General features: G+C 42.9%; 1 pseudogene; it reads right to left on the bottom strand.

Moving 5' to 3' along the window:
• Window positions 1-1133: 1133 nt before the first annotated feature.
• Window positions 1134-13333, bottom strand: part of LOC115471326 — a 33853-nt pseudogene continuing 21653 nt past the window's right edge.

Here is a 13333-nt window from a genome sequence, read left to right as displayed (position 1 = left end):
TTTTATTATATTAGATTAGAGCAGTGATTCTCAGCCCAGTCCTCAGAACACATCCAGCCAAGCAGGTTTTCAGAATATCCACAATGAATATACATGAGAGAAATTTGCATACAATGGAGGTAGTGCATTCAAATTTATGTCATGCATATGTATTGCGGGTCTCCTGAAAACCTGACTGGCTAGATGTGTCCCAAGGACTGGTATAAGAACCCCTATATTAGAGACTTCTACTATGCTAACTCCACATCTTGGTTGTCCAAATAGTGAGAGTTCAGAGATTCTGTGAAACTATCTCTCAGAAAGTAAAGGCCGCAATTAGCCCCTTTATTTGGAAACCTCTAGCAAACTTCAGGGACATTTTGAGCCTTTTCATGAAAAGGTTGATGGTACCCAAACAGCATGAACAGAGCTGCCGAATTACCCAGTTCCAAGATGGAGATTTTTAGGCCAGTCCTGTTTTTTTTGACAAGTCTATCGTGATGCATTATGGAACCTGCAACATGGTTTTCAGTGGGTAGAATCAAGGACTATAAATCCCAGTGCCGGTCCTAGGGTCTCTGGCGCCCCCCTGCAGACAATGAGTTGGTGCCCGCGTGCCCCCCCTCCAGCGCCCGCGCACCCCCGCCCCTCCCCAGCATCTCCTTTCTCTCTTCTCCCACCCTGCCCCTGTCCAGCGATTCTCCTTCGCCCCATCCCCCGCCGCCCTTGATGCTTTAAATCTTTAATTTACCTCCTTTCCAGCAGCCGTGTCATTTGAAAGCCTTGCCCCATCTCTAGCCTTCCCTCCCTTCGTGAGTTCATTCTGCAGTCCCGCCCTCGAGGAAATGATGTCAGAAGGCGGGACTGCGGAATGAACTCACGAAGGGAGGGAAGGCTAGAGACGGGGCAGGGCTTTCAAATGATGCGGCTTCTGGAACGGAGGTAAATTAAAGATTTAAAGCACCAAGGGCGGCACGGTATGGTGGCGCAGTGCCGCAGCGGTGCCCTTGAAGGCAGGCACCCCCCTGCAGCGCTTACCCCGCTTACCGGGTTTGACCGGCCCTGATAAATCCCACACTGCTTTGGGGTGTAAGTTCAAAAACAAAATAAAGTGATCAAAAGAAGATAAACCATTAGGAGACTACTAGATCAAACTAGGCTTTCCAAACTACATCATAAAATGAAGGACAAACCCCAAAACATTGGAACCTCTTATCAATTAAAGAAAAATGTTTATCAATCTCTTCAAATTCCTTCATAGATTCCTGGGTGAAGATGCACAGCTGGTGCACCTGGGACTTAATCATGGACTCTGTTCTAGAAACTACTGTCCAAATGTCTTGAAGGGTACCATCTTGGCTAACCTGGGGGACACTAACATCCACCAGGGTAACAGGAGAAGCAACTTTAGGTTTAGCAGCTAACTGAATAAAGTCCACAATGACCTCAGTCACTCCATCATTTGCTCCCACGATCTCCACAGGTACTGTGTCTAGAGGAAACTTCATTAAGGATGGTATAGGCATGGGAGGGGGTGAGCTGGTGGAAACACCATCAGGGGAGGCAGACACCCCGGACTGTCTACCCTCAGCAATCACTACATGTTAATCCATAGTCCATAGAGCACTTCACAGGGGTATTCACAGTTACAGAGCTTTTAGACTGTGCTTTCCTAATCCTTCCCATTGTCATCAAAGATCTTGTTCCTCCTCCTTGCTCCTCAAAGCTCCAAGGGGCCTGGCGTGCCCCTTTGGCCAGCAGCAATGTTCCAGGATGCTTTCTGATGATGTCAGTCCAAAGCACTGACTCTCCCGAATCAGCTGGAACCTTCGGGAAGAAATCCCTCCAGCTCTTCTCACAGCCACCTGCTTCTCTCATGAGTACATAGCCCACAAATGTGCCACAAACGCTGTTGGCATTTTAAGATGCTCCAGGACTCTTTCTGATGACATCAGTCCCAAGTGCTGTCTCTCCCAAATTAGCTGGAACCTTCGGGAGTAAATCCCTAGCGCAGTCTAGCTCTTCTTGTGAGTACACAGCCCCCCCCCCCCCAGCATATCTGGGTTTAAAAAATGTTTGGAAAAGTTCCTGGAGGAAAAGTCCATATTCTGCTATTGAGATAGATATGGGAAGCCACTGCTTGCCCTGGGATTGGTAGCATGGAATGCTGTTACTGTTTGGGTTTCTGCCAGGTACCACTGTGAGAAACAAGATAGTGAGATAGATGGACTATTGGTCTGACCCAGTTTTTATTCATTGACACAGAGCCCCATTGTTCCAACACAGAAGATTTCATTGCGCAGCCCAGCAGCTGTAGGATGGAGGAATGATGGATTTGTATAACCTATGGATGGCATCGTAGCTGCAGCCAGATCCAACTTACAGGTATTGTTTGGTTCTGGTGCCATTGTTTTAGGATAGAACTTGTCAATCTGTGCCACCCCGGAGCAATATCTATGGGGAGCAGCGAGCTGAAACCCAGCAAACCTTCTGAGAGATGCATGCCCAAAAAAAGGGTTTTTTTTTGTAAATCTGTCTGAGTACTCATAATTCAAAATAGAACCAGTCTACAAAACTGGGAGCTCACAATAAAATAAGCAGGTTAACATAAAATAAAATGCAAGATACAACATCATTATCTAACTAGATAGCACTAAATAGATTTGTTTTTAAAAACTTATGAAAAGCTAAATAACACGATTGAGATTTCACCAAAGTTGGAAGAGGATTCTAAACTTGAGAGACCTGATATGAAAATAAAGCTGCATAATATTTCTTTGAACATGAGCTTCTATAAGAAGGGACAGATAGATTATAATTATTACAAGTACCATACTGTGATATCAGTGCATTAATCATTGAATACATATAGCACGGAGCCACTACCTTCAAAATCTTATAAACAAAACAACAGAGCTTAAAAAGAACCCTAGGCTCCACTGGGAACCAATTGAGTTTTTATAACTTGGGGAAACTCTATTGAATCTACCTAGACCACATATAAGATGTATTGCTGTATTTTGAATGGTTCTGAGTCTTCTCAATAAATATTTTGTACAACCAAGATATATAGAGGGGCATAATCGAATGCGGACGCTCATCTCCATGGGCGACTATCTCCAAGGACGGGTCCGCGAAAGGGTGGGACAGACGGTATTTTTGAAAAAGATGGGCGTCCATCTTTTGTTTTGATAATACGGTTTGTGCCGGGCAAATGCATCGAATTTGGGCGGATTTGAGCTGGGCGGTATTGGTTTTCAGCGATAATGGAAACCGAAGCCGCCCAGCTCAAAAACGAATAACTCCAAGGCATTTGGTCGTGGGAGGGGCCAGGATTCGTAGTGCACTGGTCCCCCTCACATGCCAGGACACTAACCGGGCACCCTAGGGGGCACTTGTAAAAAGTAAAAAAAGAAATTAAAATACCTCCCAAGTCCATAGCTCCCTTCCCTTGTGTGCTGAGCCCCCCAAATCCCCCCAAAACCCACTGCCCACAACAATACACCATTACCATAGCCCTAAGGGATGAAGGGGGGCACCTAGATGTGGGCACAGTGGGTTTTGGGGGCGATTTGGAGGGCTCCCGTTTACCAGCACAAGTGTAACAGGTAGGGGGGATGGGCCTGGGTCCACCTGCCTGAAGTCCACTGCACCCACTAACAACTGCTCCAGGGACCTGCATACTGCTGTCAGGGAGCTGGGTATGACATTTGAGGCTGGGTATGACATTTGAGACTGGCATACAGGCTGACAAAAAAAGTTTTTAAAGTTCTTTTTTTTGGTGGGAGGGGGTTAGTGACCACTGGGGGAGTCAAGGGAGATCATCCCCAGTTCCCGCCAGTGGTCATCTAGGCAGTTGGGGTACTTTTGGGGGACTTGTTCGTGAAAAAAAAGGGTCCAAAAAAGTGGCCCAAATTCTTGCTACTGCCGCCCTTCTTTTTTCCATTATCGGCTGAGGGCGCCCAGCTCTCCTCGGCCGATAAACACGCCCCAGTCCCGCCTCCGACACGCCCCTGTCAACTTTGTTCATTCCCGTGACAGACTGTAGTTGGAGGCGCCCAAAATCGGCTTTTGATTATAGCAATTTGGGTGCCCATGAGAGAAAGGCACCCATCTCCCGATTTGGGTTGCAATATGGGTGTCTTTCTCATTTGAAAATAAGCCTGATAATATACAGGTACTTATTTGTACCTGAGGCAATGGAGGGTTAAGTGACTTGCCCAGAGTCACAGGGAGCTGCTGTGGGAATCAAACCCAGTTCCCCAGGATCAGAGTCTGCTGCACTAACCACTAGGCTAGTCCTCCAGTTCACCTTTCTTGAGCTAGCGTCTCCCTTGGTTTTTTGGAAGAGCCAGCCCACCCTAAGAATTCTTTCTGCCAACAAGGCCAACACGTGTACAATAAGCACTGTTTTTTGGTCTTTTATTTCAAGAGATCACTGCTGTACTTGCAGTGCAGGCTAAGGTTACATTGCTGGAGGCTCAATCTTGGACACATTGCTCCCTCTAGTGTCAGTAATAAGCTAGCAGTTCATTTGCATGGAGTTGACTGTTCCCACTAAAAACTGTTGTAATCTGCTCCCGAAATATGCCTTAAAAAATATTCATTAAGTTCTCTAAAATGATAGCCATCAGCATCACTATTATCATCATTTATTTCTTACATGCTTTTCCAATCAAAGAGCTGAATGTTACAAGTTAAAAAATAAATTATGCTAAAAACCATTTTGTATTATGAAATGGGATGTTTTTGAAACAAGTGAGGAAAGCATGAAGAGTATGGCTAATGAAATTCTTTCCCTGTGTGTATTTTCTCTGTGTGTGACTCTGACCTGGAGGACATAGCAGACGAGCAGTTTGAATGGAACAGTTCCTAAACTTCCATTGGTTTTGGAAAGAATAATCAAATTAAACCATATGCTAATGTATCGAACCATTACATATCATTGTCAACAAATTTCAAAGGCTGGATTTTACAATGTAACCATAGAGTGCCCGCACCACTAGATCGCAGAACACAAATCACCAACTAGCAAACTACATGGATCAGTCACTAATGGGCTCACTTTCAAAAGAGGACGACCATCTTTCGACATAAATCGGAAGATGGGCATCCTTCTCACAGGGTCGTCCAAATCGATATAATCGAAAGCCACTTTTGGATGTCCCCAACTGCTTTCTGTCACAGGGATGACCAAAGTTCAAGGGGGCGTATCGGAGGCGTAGCGAAGGTGGGACTTGGGCGTGCCTAACACTAGGACGTCCTCGACCCATAATCGAAAAAAACAAGTACGTCCCTGACGAACACTTGGATGACTTTACCTGGTTGTGTTTTTCTTGCAACCAAGGCACAAAAAGGTGCCCAAAATGACCAGTGACCACCGGAGATAATCTGGGGTGACCTCCCCTTACTCTCCCAGTGGTCAAGTCTGTGCAGGAGGAGAAATTAGAGACTGACCAAATTTTAGTTTCAGTTTCAACTTCAGCGCCGAAACAAGCCTGACATCCGAATTCAGCCACGCTTTGGTTTCAGTTAAAAATGCAAGTGTTTTTTCTGCTGAAACTGAAACTCCTTACCCCCATGATCACTCTGTGCCACCTCCTACCCATAGGCACTCCCTAGGCCTACCTTCGAAACCCTGGTGATTAGTGGCCTCTTCAAAGTAGGAGCAAACCCCCATCCTGCCCCCACTAGCTCCACAGTCACAGCAGCCATTTTGACTGCAGAGCTAGTGGGGGCAGGACGGGGCAACTTGTGATTGTCCTGCCCTGAAGAGGCCACTAGACACCAGAACTTTGAAGGTGGGTGGGGGAGGATGGAGTTGGTGGGTGGCCTGGGGAAATGGGTTTTCTGCCAGGAGGAAAGCTGGTCTGGAGGGATAGGCTTTCTTGGGGGGGGGGGGGGGAGGATGGGCTGGCAGGGTGACAGTTTCAGTTCTGGCTGAAACTGAGTGGCGAATTTTGACCGCAAATCTGGTTTTAGCCAAAACTGATAGCCTTGGTTTTGGTTGCCCTGTAGAAGGAATAGAGCTAAAGGGAGAGATAATTGGATGGGTGAAGCCTCGGAGACAGGAAAGGAAAAACAGCTATGGAGGTTCAGCTTGGAAAGGGGCAGAGAGGGAGAGAGTGCTGTGAAGGTCAGGCTGGAGGGGAGAGAGAGAAGGTTTGGATGTTTTGAGCAGGATTGATAGATGAACTATTACAGTGCTCTTTGTTGAATTCTGCACAAAATATTTGTCCCATGATACTTAAACATTACAGTCAGTGTTGGATTGAAATACCAACTGTGACATTTAATTCTATACCCAGACATTCAGCACTAAGCGATACCCAGATATTAGCACTGAATATCTGGGTATAGAGTGGCCGCCGGAAGTTATAGAAGGACCACCAATATTTAGTGTTGGTACCTTATCTGGGCAAGGTAGGACAGTAAAATAGCTATCCTAACATACCTGGATAATTATTTTGGTGGCTGGCATTAAATATTGGGGTACCTAAATAACTCCACCTTGGCTTCACCCCTGGACTGTCCCGAGACTACCTAGATAGAGCTGATGTGATCAGAGATGATTTTCAGTTCCTCATATCTTATTCAACTGTACATATAATTTGCCTTCAGTTCAGCCACCCATCTATTTATCCCAATTGATTTGTATTGCTCTTTTCTTCCCGCCTATATATTTCAACTGCACTTACTCCCTCGGCTACATATTAAGATGTTTCATTGTATTATACAAACTAATACTGAAGGCAATCTCCTTCTAATACTTTCTATCTGAAAAACCATATATCATGAAGGAGATAGGTGGGGACTCAACTGGCTTACCCTCTGATAATAAATTCATTAATTAGAGAGGTGAAGCCTCAAGAAGCCCCCGGCTCTGTGATTAAAGAGCTCTCGGGAGGCTGGACTGCTTCATCATCGGCAAACACCCCAATGGTCTACTGCAATCGTTCTTACTATTTACTGTTTTTTTACTTCATTTTCTTTAAACTTTTATCTTTTAGTCTTAGAAGTCAAAAAAATATAAATTACTTAGCTTTGTATTCAGGCTCTCGAGACGCTAAATATGACCATGACCAACGGTGGCCAGCGTTTCGTCACCTGCCTCAGGGCCAAATGGTCTGCGTCAATCTTAGCCCAAAAGAATACTCAGCACTATTATACAAACAGTGTGAGCATCATATCTACGGTATTTTATTGTTCTAATGTATATTCAGGTGTGTCACTTGTACTGCACAGACATGGTATTTATCATATCTATGTTATTTGAATACAAGGCTGGTGGTATGGAGATAACACCCTATATCATGGGCTGATCATTTTGTAATCAAATTTTCTATTACAGACTACATAAAACATGGGCCCAATCAAAGTTTGGAAGAAAATCCGAGACATAAGAAATCTGACTGCAGATAACTTCCTGGAGGACTTGTCTTACCCCCATATGAATGAAAAGATGACAACAGTGTCAGAACAGATTAATATCTGGAATGCACACTTAGCAGTGGCATTAGAAAAAACAACCCTTCTAAAGAAGGTGCTATGCTCTATAAACAAACGTTCCCCATGGTTCTCCCCAGAACTATGGGTCCTTAAGCATCAAGGACGTCAACTTAAAAGAAAATTGCGAAAATTTCACCTAGATGGAAGACAGGCTCAACTGTCTGAAACACATGGCAAACGTACTTCCAGGCTTTATTTTATTTATTTTATTTGTTGCATTTGTATCCCACATTTTCCCACCTATTTGCAGGCTCAATGTGGCTTACATAGTACTGTGATGGCGATCGCCAATTCCGGTATGACAAATACAGAGTGATATTGTGGCAAAGATCTTGTGTGACAGACACATTAGGGAATCAAGGAGGAAGAGTTAAGTTATGTCCAGTTCGAGTATTAGTTTCGTTGTGTTGCAGGGTTCAGGCATTTAAGTTGGATCATTAGGGTATGCCTTTTTGAACAAGTTAGTTTTTAATGATTTCTGGAAGTTTGATGGGTCATGCATTGCTTTCACGACTTTTGGTAATGCGTTCCATAGTTGTTTGCTTATATAGGAGAACTGGATGCATAGGTTGATTTGTATTTGAGCCCGTTGCAGCTTGGGTGGTGGAGATTTAGGTATGTGCATGTTGATCTTTTTGTGTTTCTGGTTGGTGGGTCTATGAGGTCTGCCATGTATCCCGGGGCCTCACCATAGTTAATTTTATGAACCAGAGTGCAGATTTTGAACGCAATACGTTCTTTGATTGGGAGCCAATGCAGCTAAAAAATAGTATTTCTCTCAATACATAGAACAAGCTGCAAATTCAACCAAGCAACTATTTAAAATAATAAACAGCCTTCTGCAAACCCCACAACAGAACTTGCCTTCCCAATCACAACTAACCAGCAACAATTTTGCCACATACTCTGACAACAAAATTAAAGGTCTCCATCGGGATCTACAGATAGTCCATTCAAAGCTCTCACCAGCTAATGAAGAGAACCCTCCCTCTTCCCCACCAAGCAGAGCCATCTGGGATCTGCATAGAAACCAATAACAAGGGATCTACCTCAATACTAGTGTTACTGGATTTCTCATCAGCCTTAAACTCTGTGCTTACAAGACTGGCAGAAACAGGTATCAGTGGCATAGTACATACATGGTTCAAATCCTACTTGTCAGACAGACAACAATCAGTTCTGTTCAGCAACTGCACATTATTACCTTGGGCACTGAACTATGGGGTGCCACAGGGATCCATACCGTCTCCGATTTTATTTAATATTTACCATCCAGAACTCTGCTGCGCGTCTTATCTTCCGCCTTGACCGATATGCTCATATCACCCCTCTCCTCAAGTCACTTCACTGGCTCCCGATCAGGTACCGCATACAGTTCAAGCTTCTCCTACTAACCTACAAATGCACTCGATCTGCAGCCCCTCAATACCTCTCTACCCTCATCTCCCCTCACTCTCCTACCCATATCCTCCGCTCACAGGAGAAATCCCTCCTCTCAGTACCCTTCTCCACCACCGCCAACTCCAGGCTCTGCCCTTTCTGCCTCACCTCACCCTATGCTTGGAATAAACTCCCTGAGCCCATACGCCAAGCCCCCTCCCTGCCCATCTTCAAATCCTTGCTCAAAGCCCACCTCTTCAATGTCGCCTTCGGCACCTAACCATTATACCTCCATTCAGGAAATCTAGACTGACCCAATTTGATTGTCTGCACATTTTGTCCATTAGATTGTAAGCTCCTTTGAGCAGGGTCTGTCCTTCTTTGTTAAATTGTCCAGCGCTGTGTAACCTTGGTAACGCTTTAGAAATGTTAAGTAGTAGTAGTAGTAGTACCTCAAGCCTCTGGCTGAGCAGCTTCAGTTGATGAACACAAAATTCTACATCTGTGCTGATGATGTGCAACTACTGATGCTCATTGAACCAGATCTACCCACAGCTCTGAGTAAACTGTCTGCCTGCCTAACCGCAACTCAGAAATGGGCAAACAACAAAAACCTCGCCCTGAACCCATGCAAAACAGAGATTCTTTGGGTACCTAACACAAATGGACGAATACCTGACTTCAACATATCTTTTGGGAAGTATGAACTCCCCTTAAAAATCACAGGTCAGGAATCTTGAGATACTGCTAGACTCATCATCACTCACTCATCACTCTGATCCTGCAAATTCAAACAACCTTTAAAAATTTTCTCTATCACCTACAGCAGCTACGAAATCTCGCTCCATATATTGAAAAGATTAGTCTGACCACAGTGGCCCAAGCCATGATAACATCATGACTAGACTACTGTAATGCCCTGTACACAGCAAAAACTACTCTGGCTACCAGTACCTTACAGGGCTAAATTTAGAACTCTATGTTCGATTTTCAAGGTCCTCAAACAAATTGGGTCAGAGTACTTAAAGAATTAGTTAGCCATTTTCACACCTTTGAGATCTCTAAGATCCTCTCAAGGAGCATCACTATCTGTCTCCTCATCAGAAGAAATTGTATGATGTGATACCCACTAGCGAGCCTTCTCAGGAGTAGCTCCCATGCTCCTGGAATTTACTCCCAGAGGGGCTACATCTAACTCAAGACTACCTCTACTTCAGGAAGCAGGTAAAAGCCTGACTCTTCTCCCAAGCCTTTAATATATAGGGTAACTGACTATACACTCATTCTGCACCTGGACTACCTTGCTACACACACTGTAACTTCGATCAGTTCCTTATATCTTGTTTAACAGTACAAAGAGCTTGTATTTAGTTTAGCCACCCATCTATTTATCCCAACTGACTCTGTACCACCCATCTTGACCCCCATGTATATATCTGCACTTGGCCCTCTTGGCTATATAGTAAGCTGTATTATAGAAAAGCATTTGTATCATAGCAATGTTATTTGAATGTTCTAATTGTGTGCTTATTATATATTTCATTAGTATTATGCTGACATTGTATTATATCTCTGTTATTTGAATTTCAGTGCTGTTAAATGTGTATACTTTTGATCCTGTTTCATGGTAGTCCTATTGTTAGGTTTCAATTTACTGTTTTCAAGTTTAACTCTTTCACTGTATTTATGATTATGCTTGGTCATTTTACGATTGTTGTGCTGTTAACAAAATTGTAAGTTTTATGTTAAACTGTACCTGCTATATACACTGCCTTGGGTGAATCTCTTCATAAAGGTGGTTTTTAAATCCCAACAAACAAACAAATAAATAAATAAATATGTGCCTATTAGATGTTTCATTGGTATTGTGCAGACATCGTATCATATCTGTATTATATGAATGTTCTTTCATGCTGTCTATTATGGTATCATTTGTATTGTACTGACATAATTGTTCTAAAGTGCTGTTAAATGATTATATTTCTGATAAGGTATCATGTTAGTCCTATTACTAGGTTTAAATGTGCCATCTCCTTGATTGTATATATGCTTATATTTGGTCATGTCACTATTGTTATGCTGCTAATAAAATTGTAAGTATTATGTTAAACTGTGCCTACTGTGCATCACCTTGGGTGAATCTCCTCATGAAGTTGGTTAATAATCAGAATAAATGAATAAATAAAAATTATCCTGTTAATGCTGCTAGTAGTATAACCAGAAGCCAATTTTTGAGAGGGCCAACAGGTAGATTGGATGGGCGAGTGGTTATGTTGGATGGGCACACATTTCTTCTCTTGGCCACCTGCCTCCCCCCTAACAAAACTTAAATACTTTAGATAGGGGTGATCCCCAAGCCTTGCCAGCTGAAGACTTAGTTCACCTACCCCCTTCAAAAAATGCAGCTGTCAGCAACAGAGCTCTGACCTGTTGATGCAGGCACTCTGCAAATGCTCAGGTCTCACATGCGAGCTGAGCATGTGCAAGAACCAAGCATGCCTGTGGTACTGGTGTTGGTGATCCGGAGTGCTCTGATGGCAAAAATTGTTGAAGAGGGACAGCATATTGATGAGTCATCAGCTGGTGGAGCCTGGAAATAGTGTGTTGCTGCTGCTGGGTGGGCATGAGATGAAAGTGGATGGATCCAGGTCTTTCCAGTCCTACCCATAGCTATGCCCCTGAATGCTGAATGGGCACTGTAAGCAGCACTTATTCAGGCAGAAGCTACTACTACCCTGAATATTGGGGCCTTGAAATTCTGCATCTTTGAGTAATAACTGCTCTCTATATTTTATTGATTTTAAATTATTATTCAAAGACAATGACTATGTTGTGTTGATATGACCAAGTATGAAGACTTTTTCAGAATTTTAAAATATTTGAATGCATATTTTTTGAAGTTTTTATATAGCATTCTTCCAGGAATATAAATTAAAAGGATCAGATATCAACATTGAAAATTTGCTCAGCTTAAACTGCCAACCAGTCTTGAGATGGGTATGACAGCACTTTTTGGGGGTGTGAGTCACTCACTCTTTGGGCTTGGGGGGAAAGAGAATGGAACTTAATATACTGCCTTGCTGTGGTTTTTGCAACTACATTCAAAGTAGTTTACATAGTATATACAGGTACTTATTTGTACCTGGTGCAATGGAGGGTTAAGTGACTCGCCCAGAGTCACAAGGCGCTGTAGGGGAAATCAAACCCAGATCCCCAGGATCAAAGTCCGCTGCACTAACCACTAGGCTACACCTCTACTCCTTCAAATAATTCATTGAAACTTTTCAGTAGGGTTGGGCCAAGTAATGCCCTCCATGTTGAGACCTGAAAGTACTATTATTATACATGTTTCACAAGGAAGCTACAAGTTCACAAATTTCTTTTGAAAAGAATCTCCATGCTGTGGTGCGAGGTCTCATTTCCCTTTCCAAGTACAAAGAAAGTGCAGTCAGTGTGTTCTCTTCACATGCAGATTTTTTGACACAAAAATCCTTCTCAAGCAGCCTCAGCCTCTTCACTGTTTGCTGTGCTTTTTGGGGCTTTACAGAACTTTTGCATTAAACTTTATTCTCACTTGTTTTGTTCCCTTGCTCTTCCTTCAGCCAAATTGATTTACAGTAAACCAGAAGCGCTTGTGGACACCCCAGCAATCATTAGTTCCTCATTTTTATTTCGATGTTATGGCGGCAATCAGAAGTGTTGCTAAGTACTTAAAAGATCCTGGGCATGGGCCATAGAGCCTCCTACCCCTCTCCTCCTCTCTGGAAATATAAAAAATAAAAATCATGATTGCCTCATCCCTTTAGAATCCCATAAAAACACATTATGCATGTTTTATTTTATTCCATACTACAGAATGTCTGCAGGAGAATCTAAACCTGCTATAACCCTACTGAAAATTACAGTTCTGTAGGAGAATCTGGAAAAAGACAGACTATAATGTGTCAGATAAACTCAATACAAATTCACATTTTTCCTTAAATAATCAAGAAGTGCATAGTCAGTGCATCTGCACACTTTAAAGACAGTACAAAAAAACCATTCTAACAGCCATGTATGCACATTTTATTAAAGTAACAATATGCTGTGCAACTGTTGTTTACAAATCACACAAATAGAAAACAAGAGAGAGAGGAGAAAAGACAAATGGACAGCAGCCAGTTGAAGAATTAGCGGAAGACAGACAGGAAAATGGAAAAGAGAAAGTGGAACCAACATAATACAAAAATAAAATGTCCAGACAACAAAGGTAGAAGAGGCATTTTTAAAAAATGTATTCACTGAAATATGTTGGCTTGGGAAATGTGCAAAGCAGATGTATTTTTATTGTGTTCAGTAGAAAAGGAAATACATTTGTATCTTTATTTCTCCACTGTTGCAGTACATACTGAGGTTCCCAGTTCAATTTTTGTCTACATATTTTTATTTCTAATTTGTGATCCCTTGTTTTGTATTTGGTGAGGAT

Source organism: Microcaecilia unicolor, chromosome 5, assembly GCF_901765095.1.
Source record: "Microcaecilia unicolor chromosome 5, aMicUni1.1, whole genome shotgun sequence".
NCBI lineage: Eukaryota > Metazoa > Chordata > Amphibia > Gymnophiona > Siphonopidae > Microcaecilia > Microcaecilia unicolor.
The sequence above is the reverse complement of the archived record's forward strand: the minus strand, read 5'-3'. Positions and strand labels throughout refer to the sequence as shown.